This window comes from Ranitomeya imitator, chromosome 5, assembly GCF_032444005.1.
Source record: "Ranitomeya imitator isolate aRanImi1 chromosome 5, aRanImi1.pri, whole genome shotgun sequence".
Classification (NCBI taxonomy): domain Eukaryota; kingdom Metazoa; phylum Chordata; class Amphibia; order Anura; family Dendrobatidae; genus Ranitomeya; species Ranitomeya imitator.
The window spans coordinates 406352381-406369920 of NC_091286.1; the positions used below are offsets into that span (position 1 = coordinate 406352381).

Below are 17540 nucleotides of genomic sequence, written 5' to 3' on the forward strand. Positions count from 1 at the left end.
AATTTGAGTGCCATGTTTATTTTTGCTCTTATCTTTTTTAGGTGAGTCAGCTGTAAATCCAGTCTGACACAGTGCTGTTATGACCTGGTGGTCAGGACAATAATGGACCTGGTGGTTAAGAGCACACGGAATGACCTGATAGTTACTGATAATAAGGACGAGCTCTGGGACGTGGGAACTCTGCTGACCGCAATCCCTAAACCTATCAAACACACTAGAAATAGCCGTGGATTGCGCCTAACGCTCCCTATGCAACTCGGCACAGCCTAAGAAACTAGCTAGCCCTGAAGATAGAAGAATAAAGCCTACCTTGCCTCAGAGAAATTCCCCAAAGTAAAAGGCAGCCCCCCACATATAATGACTGTGAGTAAAGATGAAAATACAAACACAGAGATGAAATAGATTTAGCAAAGTGAGGCCCGATTTACTGAACAGACCGAGGATAGGAAAGGTTACTTTGCGGTCAGCACAAAAACCTACAAAAAGACCACGCAGAGGGCGCAAAAAGACCCTCCGCACCGACTCACGGTGCGGAGGCGCTCCCTCTGCGTCCCAGAGCTTCCAGCAAGCAAAACAACAAATTAAATAGCAAGCTGGACAGAAAAATAGCAAACCAAAGAAATACAAGCTGGAACTTAGCTTCTGATGGGAAGACAGGTCACAAGAACGATCCAGGAGTGAACTAGACCAATACTAGAACATTGACAGGTGGCATGGAGCAAAGATCTAAGTGGAGTTAAATAGAGCAGCAGCTAACGAATTAACCTCGTCACCTGTGAAACTCAGAAACACCCACCAGAGGAAGTCCATGGACAGAACCAGCCGAAGTACTATTCATGACCACAGGAGGGAGCCCGACAACAGAATTCACAATTGTACCCCCCCTTTGAGGAGGGGTCACCGAACCCTCACCAGAGCCCCCAGGCCGACCAGGATGAGCCAAATGAAAGGCATGAACCAGATCGGCAGCATGAACATCAGAGGCAAAAACCCAGGAATTATCTTCCTGACCATAACCCTTCCACTTGACCAGGTACTGGAGTTTCCGTCTCGAAACACGAGAATCCAAAATCTTCTCCAGCACATACTCCAACTCCCCCTCAACTAACACCGGGGCAGGAGGATCAACGGATGGAACCACAGGCGCCACGTATCTCCGCAATAACGACCTATGGAACACGTTATGGATGGCAAAAGAAGCAGGAAGGGCCAAACGAAATGACACAGGATTGATAACCTCAGAAATCTTATACGGACCAATGAAACGAGGCTTAAACTTAGGAGAGGAAACCTTCATAGGAACATAATGAGACGACAACCAAACCAAATCCCCAATACGAAGTCGGGGACCCACACAGCGCCGGCGGTTAGCGAAACGTTGAGCCTTCTCCTGGGACAATGTCAAATTGTCCACCACATGAGTCCAAATCTGCTGCAACCTATCCACCACAGTATCTACACCAGGACAGTCTGAAGACTCAACCTGCCCTGAAGAGAAACGAGGATGGAAACCAGAATTGCAGAAAAACGGCGAAACCAAAGTAGCCGAGCTGGCCCGATTATTAAGGGCGAACTCAGCCAACGGCAAAAAGGACACCCAATCATCCTGATCAGCAGAAACAAAGCATCTCAGATATGTTTCCAAAGTTTGATTAGTTCGTTCGGTTTGGCCATTTGTCTGAGGATGGAAAGCCGAGGAAAAAGACAAATCAATGCCCATCCTAGCACAAAAGGATCGACCAAAACCTTGAAACAAACTGGGAACCTCTGTCAGAAACGATGTTCTCCGGGATACCATGTAAACGAACCACATGCTGGAAAAATAATGGCACCAAATCAGAGGAGGAAGGCAATTTAGACAAAGGTACCAAATGGACCATCTTAGAAAAGCGATCACAAACCACCCAAATGACCGACATCTTTTGAGAGACGGGGAGATCCGAAATAAAATCCATAGAAATATGCGTCCAGGGCCTCTTCGGGACTGGCAAGGGCAAAAGCAACCCACTGGCACGAGAACAGCAGGGCTTAGCCCGAGCACAAGTCCCACAGGACTGCACAAAAGAGCGCACATCCAGCGACAAAGACGGCCACCAAATCTCTGGTACCAAAGATTCCAGGATGCCCAGCCAACACTGAACAATGAATCTCAGAGATAACTCTACTAGTCCATCTATCAGGGACAAACAGTTTCTCCGCTGGGCAACGGTCAGGTTTATCAGCCTGAAATTTTTGCAGCACCCGCCGCAAATCAGGGGAGATGGCAGACAAAATTACCCCCTCTTTGAGAATACCCGCCAGCTCAGGAACACCCGGAGAGTCAGGCACAAAACTCCTTGACAGGGCATCAGCCTTCACATTCTTAGAGCCCGGAAGGTACGAAACCACAAAATCAAAACGGGAGAAAAATAACGACCATCGAGCCTGTCTCGGATTCAACCGTTTGGCAGACTCAAGATAAGTCAAATTCTTGTGATCTGTCAAGACCACCACGCGATGCTTGGCTCCTTCCAGCCAATGACGCCACTCCTCGAATGCCCACTTCATGGCCAACAATTCACGATTACCAACATCATAGTTACGCTCAGCAGGTGAAAACTTTCTAGAAAAGAAAGCACATGGCTTCATCACCGAGCCATCAGAACTTTTGCGACAAAACAGCCCCTGCTCCAATCTCAGAAGCATCAACCTCAACCTGAAACGGAAGCGAAACATCTGGCTGGCACAACACAGGGGCAGAAGAAAAACGACGCTTCAACTCCTGAAAAGCCTCTACAGCCGCAGAAGACCAATTGACCACATCAGCACCCTTCTTGGTCAAATCAGTCAACGGTTTAGCAATAGTAGAAAAATTAGCGATGAAGCGCCGATAAAAATTAGCAAAGCCCAGGAACTTTTGCAGGCTCTTCACAGATGTCGGCTGAGTCCAATCGTAAATGGCCTGGACTTTAACAGGGTCCATCTCGATAGTAGAAGGGGAAAAAATGAACCCTTCTGAACTCCAAAGAGAAACTTTGACCCCTTCACAAACAAGGAATTCGCACGAAGAACCTGGAACACCATTCTGACCTGCTTCACATGAGACTCCCAATCATCCGAAAAGACCAAAATATCATCCAAATACACAATCAGGAATTTATCCAGGTACTCTCGGAAGATGTCATGCATAAAGGACTGAAATACTGATGGAGCATTGGAAAGCCCGAATGGCATAACCAGGTACTCAAAATGGCCCTCGGGCGTATTAAATGCTGTTTTCCATTCATCGCCTTGTTTAATACGCACAAGATTATACGCCCCTCGAAGATCTATCTTGGTGAACCAACTAGCCCCTTTAACACTAGAAGTCCCGGGAATTTCAAGATCCCCCTGAAATCCTGAGAGAGGGTCAAATGACCCTCAGTCCATAGTGACACCTTAATTAGCATCCTTTCATTTGTAAATGTGCTCTTGCCTGAGGAATCTGCAGGGGGGATTATCTAAGATAAGAGTGTGTAAATAGAATAATGCAAGCTATTCCTGAGTGTGCGGGTTGCTGCTCACAAGAAAAACCTATTTTGGTTTCTCCCTGAGTGTGGGGGAGAAACCTATTTTGTTCACAGGAAAGAAAATGGAGAGAAGGTACACCATTGAAGAGACATTGGAACTGATTCTGAGCAACACAAACCCTTCAGACTCAGATGGAGAAGACATAGTCCTTCAACCGGCACATGTGGGGTCTGTGCTGACACATGCCGTAGGCACGGACATACGGGACACATGTTCCCCTATGGCCCCATTCCGCACGAACTGTGTCTCTGTGTGGAGCACATGCGTGTCCGTCTGCTCCACACAGAGACATGTCCGTTGTTTTGCGGAAGCACGGACCGCTTTTTGCCGAAAACATCCATGCACACAGATGTCATCCGTGTGACTTCCGTGTGCACGGACAACGGAGGAAAGTGAAAAGCCTAAAAATAAAGAATTTCATATTCACCTCAGTCCAGCGCTGACAGTTCCTCTCACTTCCGGTGCCGCTCATTAGGCTATGAATATTCACTTCACTGAGCCCAAGAGTGAACCGGAAGTGAGAGGAGAAGAGGTGCTGGAGGGAGGTGAGTATGTGGTGACAGCAGACAGCGCTATCTGTGGATTCACGGATAGCACACGGACATCACCCACGGTGCACGGGGGCCAAAAGGGATCCTGTTCTGCTTGTTTCAAAAGCGGACAGAACAGGATGCCAAAAAAGGCAGTGTGAGTTACCTATTTTATTTCCTGACTATCTTTTTTATTTTGAACCAAAACAAAATGCTTATTTGAAATTACAGTGCCTACAAGTAGTATTCAACCCCCTGCAGATTTAGCAGGTTTACACATTTGGAATTAACTTGGCATTGTGACATTTGGACTGTAGATCAGCCTGGAAGTGTGAAATGCACTGCAGCAAAAAAGAATGTTATTTCTTTGTTTATTTTTTTTTTTAAATTGTGAAAAGTCTTTTCAGAGGGTCATTTATTATTCAACCCCTCAACCCACCAGAATTCTGTTTGGTTCCCCTAAAGTATTAAGAAGTAGTTCAGGCACAAAGAACAATGAGCTTCACATGTTTGGATTAATTATCTCTTTTTCCAGCCTTTTCTGACTATTTAAGACCCTCCCCAAACTTGTGAACAGCACTCATACATGGTCAACATGGGAAAGACAAAGGAGCATTCCAAGGCCATCAGAGATAAGATTGTGGAGGGTCACAAGGCTGGCAAGGGGTACAAAACCCTTTCCAAGGAGTTGGGCCTACCTGGACAGCCTTTGAAAGTTTCCTCCCGTGCCGAGGCCAGGCTTGTCCGAAGAGTCAAGGCTAACCCAAGGACAACAAGGAAGGAGCTCCGGGAAGATCTCATGGCAGTGGGGACATTGGTTTCAGTCAATACCATAAGTAACGTACTCCACCGCAATGGTCTCCGTTCCAGATGAGCCCGTAAGGTACCTTTGCTTTCAAAGCGTCATGTCAAGGCTCGTCTACAGTTTGCTCATGATCACTTGGAGGACTCTGAGACTGACTGGTTCAAGGTTCTCTGGTCTGATGAGACCAAGATCGAGATCTTTGGTGCCAACCACACACGTGATGTTTGGAGACTGGATGGCACTGCATACGACCCCAAGAATACCATCCCTACAGTCAAGCATGGTGGTGGCAGCATCATGCTGTGGGGCTGTTTCTCAGCCAAGGGGCCTGGCCATCTGGTCCGCATCCATGGGAAGATGGATAGCACGGCCTACCTGGAGATTTTGGCCAAGAACCTCCGCTCCTCCATCAAGGATCTTAAGATGGGTCATCATTTCATCTTCCAACAAGACAACGACCCAAAGCACACAGTCAAGAAAACCAAGGCCTGGTTCAAGAGGCAAAAAATCAAGGTGTTGCAGTGGCCTAGTCAGTCTCCTGACCTTAACCCAATTGAAAACTTGTGGAAGGAGCTCAAGATTAAAGTCCACATGAGACACCCAAAGAACCTAGATAACTTGGAGCAGATCTGCATGAAGGAGTGGGCCAAGATAACTCCAGAGACCTGTGCCGGGCTGATCAGGTCTTATAAAAGACGATTATTAGCTGTAATTGCAAACAAAGGTTATTCCACAAAATATTAAACCTAGGGGTTGAATAATAATTGACCCACACTTTTATGTTTAAAATTTATAAAAATTTAACTGAGCAACAAAACTTTTTGGTTTGTAAGATTTATGCATCTGTTAATAAATCCTGCTCTTGTTTGAAGTTTGAAGGCTCTAACTTATTTGCATCTTATTAAACCTGCTAAACCTGCAGGGGGTTGAATACTACTTGTAGGCACTGTATTTATCTTGCAGATGAGGAGACTCCTCCTCTACCAAAAAAGAGAGCTCGGTTGGCGAGTGAGCCGACAGAGACCGCAAAAGATGGCACAGTGTGGCATGAAGTACAAGTGGGGAAACATCTCCATTTGACCCCAATAGAACCGTACCCTACAGATGGAGAGCCAAGTGCTAAGGCCAGACGAAGTGTCCAGAGTCGCCTTCCGAGCTTCCTCTGTTTTATCAGTCTTGACATGCTTCGTAGCATTGAAGAATGGACTACTAAACATGCACGTCACACGGAGCAGGTGGATTGGTTCATGGGTCTCCCCGAACTAATGGCATTTATTTCAGTCATTATCTTGCGGGGGGTGACCAAGATTCCATCACTACGTGACAGCTGGTCAGCAAACTTGGGAAACCCAAGGATCATTGCCACTATGACCCGAAACCGCAGAACTGTAACCACGGACAATTTCTTTACATCATTGTCACTTGCGCAACGACTGCTTAGCCGGGAAACCACTATCCTCGGCACAGTCAACAAGAGTCGCCGGGAAATTCCTCAATCCGCTAGACAGATGGACCGCACTGAATTCACCACTCAGGTGTTTTCAACCACTGGTGCCACACTGACAGTGTATGCACCCAAACGAAAGAAGGCAGTCTACATTCTCAGCAGCATGCACAGCGTGGTTGAGACTGAGGATACCAACAAAAGGAAGCCAAGCACGGTCACACAATACAACCACACAAAGTGCGGTGTGGATGTAATGGACCAAATGGTGCGGGAGTACAGCATGCGTGCAGGAACACAGAGATGGCCAGTCGCCGTGTTCTACAACATGATTGACATGGCAGCACTCTATTCTCATGTACTTTATCAGGCATGCACTGGGATGCGGGAGAGACGGGTGGACTTCCTGGTTGAGCTTACAAAAGAGTTAGGTGGCCGTCATGTGACTGAAAAGAAGGCACGCAAGGAGAAACTCCTTTGGCAACTTCCTTCCACACCCAGCCCTGGCAAAAGGGTGAAGTGTCAGCAGGGCCGGCGTCAGCACCCGGCGTACCTGGGCAAGTGCCGGGGCCCTGGCGAGACAGGGGGGCCCATTCAGGGCTGGCATTAGGGGCAGGCAGCTGCCTAGGGCCCCCACTCCCCCAGGGGCCCTCAGCTAGTGGCACATCACGCAGCCGCTATGGAGCCTCTGTGAGGCAGGGGGGTCTGCCTGTCACCAGCGCCAACTCCCCCGTCACCGCATTGAACTATACCGGCGTCTGCCGGTAAAGTTCAAAGCAAATGATGGAGGAGAGAGCGTCACTTGACGCTCCCTCTCCCATCATTCCCCACTCTGCCTCTGACACTGCCGCTGCGGGTGCGCGATGACATCATCGCGCACTCGCTGTGTGTCAGGCAGTGCAGCGGCACCAGCCAAGACCGGAGCAGGAAGCAGCGCGTGCACGTTGAGAGGTGAGGAGTGTTTGTTTTTTTTGTATTTATAACAGTGAGTACTGGACTATGGGGCCATTCTTGGGGGAGGGGGGCTGTGCTGTATACTACATGTCTGTGCTTTATACTACATGGCTGTGTTATATACTACGTGGGCTTTGCTATCTACTATATGGGCTGTTATATGCTATGTGGGCTGTGCTATATATTACATGCCTGTGTTATATACTACATGGCTGTGTTACATACTATGTGGGCTGTGCTATATACTATATGGGCTGTTATATGCTACGTGGGCTGTGTTATATACTACATGGCTGTGTTATATGCTATCATGAATCGTGGTATGTGTTAAAGGGGGGGCCCACTGAGACTCTTTCGCCCGGGGCCCTCAAAAACCTGGAGCCGGCCCTGAGTGTCAGGTAAACCATCGATGCACGAACAATTGTGCAACTGAGAGATGTGTTGATTGATACAAATACACGTGTGGCAAATGTAACAGGGACATACCCAGGCAGTGGCAGGTATGTTCCGACATGTTCAGACAGACTGCTGAGTGAGTGCTGAAATGCTAGTCACACAAGTACATGCCACTCACACACACACAGCCCCCCACTGCAGCCTATGGAAAATATGTGTGGAATTGTTTTATTCCTTGTATTTTTTTAACATTTTTATAACAAAAATAAAAAGCATCCTTTGATGCGTGCTCCTTTACTCCCCTACCCCCATGTATTTGTCTTTACCCTTTCCCCCCTCCCCTCTTCCCACTCCTCCACCAACATCCCTCCCTGTTGTATAATTTGATTATATTGTTTTCTTGTTCACTGTTTTATCACATTTGTTTGGCCATGCCGCTTATACACTGCTCATCTTGAAAATGTGACTATTTGTTTGATGTTGGTGTGAAATAACCCTTTAGTGAAAAAAAAATCTTATTGGTTTTTAAAAAAAAATTAAAAGCATCAAAACAAATAACAGTTGTTCTTTTGTATATTTTTCACACTAAAATTTCAGTCCTCTTGTGGGAATTTTTTTCGCGCCAAATTTGCACAAGAATGAACATGCTGCGATTTTTTTTCGTTAGTGTGATTGAGGCCTAAAGGTACAGTTACACGTTACGATCTCGTTGATGATATCGTTTGAAAACGTCACATGATGTTCATGCAATGTCGTTTTCACATCGTTGCGTGTAACGTGAAGATATCGGACGAACACATCGTTGGATCGCTGATCGCAGATTTGAGGTCAGGATCTCAAATCTGACGATCCTCGTCCAATTATGTGTCAGAAGATGTGCAGCATCGTTCAGTGTAACGCTGAGATGAACGATTTTGGTGTAAATTCTCCTATTCCTGCCATTGTGAAAAATCGTTCTGCAAACGTTTGCAATGAGGCTAACGCGGAGCCAAAATTTACATCGTTAACAAGATAGTTGCATGTGACGCCTCTTGGACGATGTGAAACTGATTGCACGAACGATGTGATCACGTGACATTTCTAACTATATCGTCGACAAGATCGTAACATGTAACGGTACCTTTGACCGCTGTGGATCCGCAGCAGTTTCCCCTGAGTTTACAGTACAATGTAAACTTATGGGAAACAAAAAACGCTGTGCACATGCTGCGGAAAAATCCGCGCGGAAACGCTGCGGATTACATTCCGCAGCATGTCACTTCTTTCCTCCGGATTTTCAACTGCTCCAATAGGAAACTGCAGATGAAAATCCGCAGAAGAAACCGCAGTAAAAAACGCGATAAATCCGCAGTAAAACCGCAACGGGTTTTCACTGCGGATTTTGGAATTCCGCTGTGGAAAAATCCGCAGTGGAATCCGCAAAGTGTGCACATAGCCTTAGACACAAATGCTTCTGGTCATTACTCACAGCTGTACCTTGCTCTAAAATTTCTAATTCTCTATTTAAAATATATAAAAAATGATTAATTGTTTCAGCGCTTTTTTGCACAAATAATACTAAACTAAATACAATATGTATAGTCTTTATATTATCAAATACAATAAACTGAACAGAACTAACTTGAAACTTGAAACTACATGGGTAAACTGGATGGAAAACAGCAAACAACCTCCTGTGGTGCAACAGTAATGACCTTAATTATAGAACAAAAGACAGTGAATAGAGATAAGATAAGCTATAGATAAAATCCTTTAGGTCATTTGACCCTTCTCTGGGTTTCAAAGGTAAAAATGTCAAATGACCCGTCTCTGGGACTTCTAGTGTTAATACGAGCAAACAAATCAGACAGCAACGGCAAAGGATACTGAAATTTGACTGTAATTTTATTAAGAAGGCGGTAATCAATACAAGGTCTCAAAGAACCATCCTTCTTGGCCACAAAAAAGAACCCTGCTCCTAATGGTGATGACGACGGGCGAATATGGCCTTTCTCCAAGGATTCCTTTATATAACTCCGCATAGCGGCGTGTTCTGGCACAGATAAATTGAACAATCGGCCCTTAGGAAACTTACTACCAGGAATCAAATTAATTGCACAATCTCAATCCCTATGAGGAGGTAGGGCACTGGCTTTGGGCTCATCAAATACATCCCGATAATCCGACAAAAACTCTGGAACTTCAGAAGGAGTGGAAGACGAAATAGACAAAAATGGAACATCACCATGTACCCCCTGGCAACCCCAGCTGGACACAGACATAGATTTCCAGTCCAATACTGGATTATGAACCTGTAGCCATGGCAACCCCAAAACGACCACATCATGCAGATTATGCAACACCAGAAAGCGGATATCCTCCTGATGTGCAGGAGCCATGCACATGGTCAATTGGGTCCAATACTGAGGCTTATTCTTGGCCAAAGGCGTAGCATCAATTCCTCTCAATGGAATAGGATACTGCAAGGGCTCCAAGAAAAAACCACAGCGCCTAGCATACTCCAAGTCCATCAAATTCAGGGCAGCGCCTGAATCCACAAATGCCATAACAGAATAGGATGACAAAGAGCAAATCAGAGTAACAGACAATAGAAATTACGACTGTACCGTACCAATGGTGGCAGACCTAGCGAAACGCTTAGTGCGCTTAGGACAATCGGAGATAGCATGAGTGGAATCACCACAGTAAAAACATAGCCCATTCCGACGTCTGTGTTCTTGCCGTTCAGCTCTGGTCAAAGTCCTATCACATTGCATAGGCTCAGGCCCATGCTCAGATAGTACCGCCAAATGGTGCACAGCTTTACGCTCACGCAAGCGTCGATCGATCTGAATGGCCAAGGACATAGACTCATTCAGACCAGCAGGCATGGGAAACCCCACCATGACATCCTTAAGGGCTTCAGAGAGACCCTTTCTGAAGATTGCTGCCAGGGCACATTCATTCCACTGAGTGAGCACAGACCACTTTCTAAACTTCTGACAATATATCTCCGCTTCATCCTGACCCTGACACAGAGCCAGCAAGATTTTCTCTGCCTGATCCACTGAATTAGGTTCGTCATAAAGCAATCCAAGCGCCAGGAAAAACGCATCAACATCACGCAATGCCGGATCTCCTGGCGCAAGGGAAAATGCCCAGTCTTGAGGGTCACCACGTAACAAAGAAATAATGATCTTTACTTGTTGAACAGGGTCACCTGAGGAGCGAGGTTTCAAGGCAAGAAACAATTTACAATTATTTTTGAAATTCAAGAACTTCGATCTATCACCAAAAAACAAATCAGGAATTGGAATCCTAGGCTCTGACATCGGATTCTGAACCACAAAATCTTGAATGTTTTGTATCCTTGTAGTGAGATTATCCATCCAAGAGGACAGACCTTGAATGTCCATGTTTACACCAGTGTCCTGAACCACCCAGAGGTAAAGGGGAAAATAGAGACAAAACACACTGCAAAGAAAAAAAAATGGTCTCAGAACTTCTCTTATCCCTCTATTGAGATGCATTAGTACTTTGGGCCACCTGTACTGTTATGACCTGGTGGTCAGGACAATAATGGACCTGGTGGTTAAGAGCACACGGAATGACCTGATAGTTACTGATAATAAGGACGAGCTCTGGGACGTGGGAACTCTGCTGACCGCAATCCCTAAACCTATCAAACACACTAGAAATAGCCGTGGATTGCGCCTAACGCTCCCTATGCAACTCGGCACAGCCTAAGAAACTAGCTAGCCCTGAAGATAGAAAAATAAAGCCTACCTTGCCTCAGAGAAATTCCCCAAAGGAAAAGGCAGCCCCCCACATATAATGACTGTGAGTAAAGATGAAAATACAAACACAGAGATGAAATAGATTTAGCAAAGTGAGGCCCGACTTACTTAACAGACCGAGGATAGGAAAGGTTACTTTGCGGTCAGCACAAAAACCTACAAAAAGACCACGCAGAGGGCGCAAAAAGACCCTCCAAACCGACTCACGGTGCGGAGGCGCTCCCTCTGCGTCCCAGAGCTTCCAGCAAGCAAGACAACAAATTAAATAGCAAGCTGGACAGAAAAATAGCAAACCAAAGAAATACAAGCTGGAACTTAGCTTCTGATGGGAAGACAGATCACAAGAACGATCCAGGAGTGAACTAGACCAATACTGGAACATTGACAGGTGGCATGGAGCAAAGATCTAAGTGGAGTTAAATAGAGCAGCAGCTAACGAATTAACCTCGTCACCTGTGAAACTCAGAAACACCCACCAGAGGAAGTCCATGGACAGAACCAGCCGAAGTACCATTCATGACCACAGGAGGGAGCCCGACAACAGAATTCACAACACAGTGCCCAGAAAATGCTCAAAGGAATGATTACCGTATATACTCGAGTATAAGCCGAGATTTTCAGCCCAAATTTTTGGGCTGAAAGTGCCCCCCTCGGCTTATACTCGAGTCACGGTAGCGGTGGGGTCGGCAGGTGAGGGGCTGAGGGCGCTGGGGTATACTTACCTAGTCCCAGCGATCCTCGCGCTGTCCCTGCCGTCCCACGGGCTTCGGCGCTGCAGTTTCTTCCTCTCTTCAGCGGTCACGTGGGACCGCTCATTACAGAAATGAATAAGCGGCTCCACCTCCCATAGGGGCGGAGCCGCTTATTCATTTCTCTAATCAGCGGTGCCGGTGACCGCTGATAGAGAAAGAAGCTGCGGCACCGAAGACAGGAGGGGACAGCGCGAGGATCGCCAGGACTAGGTGAGTATAGCATATTCACCTGTCCTCGTTCCAGCCGCCGGGCGCCGATCCATCTTCCCGGCCGGCGCCTCCATCTTCCCGGCGTCTCTGCTCTCTGACTGTTCAGGCAGAGGGCGCGATGACGCAAACAGTCTGCGCGGCGCCCTCTGCCTGATCAGTCAGAGCAGAGACGCCGGGAAGATGGAGGCGCCGGAACGAGACGCCGGGAGCTGCAATCAAGGGAGGTGAGTATGTGTTTTTTTTTCTTTATTGCGGCAGCGGCGGCACAAATTTATGTGGAACATCTATGGGGCACAATGAACGGTGCAGAGCACCGTATATGGCACAGCACAGCTATGGGGCACAGTGAACGGTGCAGAGCACCGGATATGGCACAGCACAGCTATGGGGCACAGTGAACGGTGCAGAGCACCGGATATGGCACAGCACAGCTATGGGGCACAGTGAACGGTGCAGAGCACCGTATATGGCACAGCACAGCTATGGGGCACAGTGAACGGTGCAGAGCACCGGATATGGCACAGCACAGCTATGGGGCACAGTGAACGGTGCAGAGCACCGTATATGGCACAGCACAGCTATGGGGCACAGTGAACGGTGCAGAGCACCGGATATGGCACAGCACAGCTATGGGGCACAGTGAATGGTGCAGAGCACCGTATATGGCACAGCACAGCTATGGGGCACAGTGAACGGTGCAGAGCACCGTATATGTCACAGCTATGGGGCACAGTGAACGGTGCAGAGCACCGTATATGGCACATCTATGGGGCACAATGAACGGTGCAGAGCACCGTATATGGCACAGCACAGCTATGGGGCACAGTGAACGGTGCAGAGCACCGTATATGTCACAGCTATGGGGCACAGTGAACGGTGCAGAGCACCGTATATGGCACATCTATGGGGCACAATGAACGGTGCAGAGCACCGTATATGGCACAGCTAGGGGGCACAATGAACGGTGCAGAGCACTATATGGTTCACACCTATGGGGAAATATGAACGGTGCAGAGCACTATATGGCACAGCTATGGGGAAATAATGATCTATTTTTATTTTTGAAATTCACCGGTAAATGCTGCATTTCCACCCTAGGCTTATACTCGAGTCAATAAGTTTTCCCAGTTTTTTGTGGCAAAATTAGGGGGGTCGGCTTATACTCGGGTCGGCTTATACTCGAGTATATACGGTATATGAATTTCTATGTAAATTTGACTTAATCTGTTCAATCTTTTGAGCATATTTTAACATCTTCAGGTTTTCAAAGATGCCAAGCAGTTAAAAGAAAAGGGCTGACATTCTTCAGGTGTTTTCTGAAGATGCTTTGAACCTTTTGAACCTCATAATACAAGTCAATGGGAAGATGCCTGGACATCTTTTTGATACTATTATTGGTTTCATCATTGTTGGATGTAGAAAAAATTAAAACAAAAACTGAAAAAACCACTAAAAAGAGACCAGAAAAATACTGAAAAACTCTCAAAAACTCTTCTGCAGTCAAAAAAAGCATTCTGGAAACATCCCCAAAAAGCCCCCCAAAGATGCCAGTGTTTCCTGAAGCGTATTTCTCTTGAAAAAACTTGAAAGTGTGTCCTGCTTAAAAAAGATTTTATATCCACATACCCTTTTTGAACATGACCGGTTCTTGTTAAAGAAGACCTTTCAGCATGTTAAACTGGCCACATCCTATTTTTCCATTTCTCCTCTCCGTTGCAAAGATATTAGCTTATAAAGTTTAGGTTATAATTTGTGATAAATCCAAAGGGGGTGTGTACTTCTTCTTTTATATGAGCTTGACCAATCATAAGCAAGCAGCAACATACTGGGGAAGAAAATAACACGCCCACACACTAGTGTAAAACGGGCATTCTCCTCTCTGAGGCATATAATGAGAAGCAGTCCTATATTTCACTGATCTCACTCCACAACTGTGTGTGATTACAAAGTGCCAGGAGCGGAGCAGAGCTGAGTGTGATTACATACACTTATTCAGCTTTCATCTCATCACAGTCAGCCTGGGGGAAGGAACAGTACAACAAAGTTGACAGTACTGTGAAAGGAGAGCTGTTGAGGTGTTTGTAACAAGACAAAGCTCAGCTCTGCTGTACTGCATCCCCCCTCAATCACAGCTGTTAAATGAAAGTTGAAAGGTGTTAGTAATCTCTGCTCTTTTCCAGACCCTTTCTAATCATCCATGACTTTGTAGTCTAGACCATTGAGGAAAACAGACTGTTGGCCATTAAATGTCTCACACTGAGAAATTTTGTTTTCAGCTATGGCGATTGGCGTGTTCTTTTTTACCCTTGCATCATGCTTCCTGCTTATGTTTGGCAAATGTCATTCCAGTTGGAAACATACACTTCTTAATCTCTGGCCATGGCTTCTTGGATTTATCAAAAATCATAATCTAAACTTTACAAGCTAAAATCGCTGCAATGAAGAGGAGAAGTTAAAAAATGAAAATGGCATTTTATTCAGCTCTTCGGCCACTATTTTATTTTGTGACAATTATGTGGGAATTCACAGAAGAATGTAAAGGGATTAAAGACTTGTGAACGCCACTTCCACTCCAAGTCTTAAGGTACCGTCACACATAACGATTTCATTAACGATATCGTTGCTTTTTGTGACGTAGCAACGATATCGTTACCAAAATCGTTATGCGTGACAGCGACCAACGATCAGGCCCCTGCTGGGAGATCGTTGGTCGCTGGGGAATGATCAGAACTTTATTTTGGTCGCTGATCTCCCGCTGACATCGCTGAATCGGCGTTGTGACGCTGATTCAGCGATGTCTTCACTGGTAACCAGGGTAAATATCGGGTTACTAAGCGCAGGGCCGCGCTTAGTAACCCGATGTTTACCATGGTTAGCATTGTAAATGTAAAAAAAAAAACACTACATACTTACATTCCGGTGTCTGGTCACGTCCCTCGCCTTCAGCTTCCCACACTGACTGTGAGCGCCGGCCGTAAAGCACAGCACAGCAGTAACGTCACCGCTCTGCTTTATGGCCGGCCGGCGCGCCGCTCACAGTCAGTGCGGGAAGCTGAAGGCGAGGGACGTGACCAGACACCGGAATGTAAGTATGTAGGGTTTTTTTTTTACATTTACAATGGTAACCAGGGTAAACATCAGGTTACTAAGCGTGGCCCTACGCTTAGTAACCCGATGTTTACCCTGGTTACCCGGGGACTTCGGGATCGTTGGTCGCTGGAGAGCTGTCTGTGTGACAGCTCTCCAGCGACCAAACAGCGACACTGCAGCGATCGGCATCGTTGTCTATAATGCTGCAGCGTCGCTTAATGTGACGGTACCTTTAGACATAATGATGTGTGACTTTTACCTGAAGAGTTGGGTTTTATTAAAATAATCCCCAGATTGTGCTGAAAATAAAGCAACACTTTGAAGTTAATATTCAGAATATGGAACTTGTGGTGCTTCAAAAGTTGTTCCTGATCATGATAATGAAGCGGAAACTAGATTTAGCATCTCCTGTAAGTGGTAAGCACATCAATTTTCCATTATATAGTGCAAACCTACACAAAGTGCCACAGCTGTATTATATAAATATATTACCATTGTATATGTATAATTACTTATTAGTTACCTTTTTCCTCAGCATAGAGCTGAAAGTATGGTGTTGTAGGTCGATTAGACACTTGTTCTGAGTTGTCAATCAGGCATTGCTTTACAGTTTCATATCCAGTCACCACAATCAAAGGATTTTGACCAACCCAAATGGTCATGATATTTCCATAGATCTCTGATAACTGGGAATAAATGAAAAATGACTGCATTTTAGAAAAAAATCCGAACATATGATAATTCTTCCAGATGCATTTACAAGCAAAATTTTTTCATGTAAATTGCCATATAAAAGTGTGTATAAAAAGCCACACAAAAATGATTGTAAAAATGGATTAAAGGAGAAAAAGAAAAAACACAGCAAAAGCATTCTGTATAAAGAAAGCCTTTCAGGGAATCTGTTAGGCTAGGTTCACATTTGCGGTTGTGTCCGCAGCATTTTGGATGCAACCGCAATGCAAAACGCATACAAACGCTGCGTTTTTTTTATCCGCATCAACTTACGCATTACGGATAAAAACAAAACTTTTGCACACGTTTACATGCGTTTTTGCATGCATTCGCGTTTTTATGTGCATGCATTTGAAAGGAAATATTATTTAAAGAAGAATTTCCTTGAAACAAGCCATGCCAAATGGCGTGGCTCATGGGATTTCTCTATATAAACTTTTGTACAGATTAAATCCTCACAGTTTGCTCCGGTATCCTGTGTCAAGATGGATCTTCGCATGGAGATTTTCTATCGTAATCTGGATTTGGTTGTCAACTTGTTTCTTTCCTTTGCATTTGCTTGTGAGCAAGAACGGAAAAGAGAAAAACAGAGAAGATGGCGTCGACGCTATTGGCAGCACCCGATTCTTGAACTATGACAGAGCCATGGAGCCTACCACTCCTTATTCAGTGAGCTCCATGAAAACCCACAGAAATATTTTGAGTACACAAGGATGTTTCAAGACAGCTTTATGGAATTGCTGGACTGTGTACAAGGAGCCATCAGGAGGCAGGACACCCAGCTCCGTAGAGCAATTCCTGCTGAGGAACGTCTGCTGAGGAATGTCTGCTGGTGACACTAAGGTACGTAATAAACATTAACGAGTGTCATAATTATTATTGTTCTGCAATGTACTTAATATTTTCTCCTTTTTTTGTTTAGCTGTCCTAAATATTATTGTTCTAAAAGCCATGTTCTATCTCTTTCTTTCTTTCTTTCTTTCTCTTTTTTGCAAAACCCCCAGTCATAAAAATTATTGTTCTGATTTATATTTTTCTTTCTCTTTTCAGCTGATTCCTGGCTACTGGAGAGAGCCTATCAACGCTCCATTTCCAGTTCCGGATAGGAATTTCCACACTCTCTGGGATTGTTGCAAACACCTGCCGGGTTTTGTGGGATGTTCTATATGTGGAATTTATCCCCCTACCCACCACGGAAATGTGGCAGCAAACTGCAGACCAATTTTGTGATTTCCCCAACTGTTTGGGAGCAGTGGACGGAAAACATATCAGGATTACCAAACCGGCTGGAACTGGATCAGA

General features: G+C 45.6%; 1 pseudogene; it reads right to left on the reverse strand.

The window, feature by feature from the left end:
- LOC138638021 (cytochrome P450 2J2-like) overlaps positions 1-17540 on the reverse strand; it is a 151895-nt pseudogene that overhangs the window by 79739 nt on the left and 54616 nt on the right.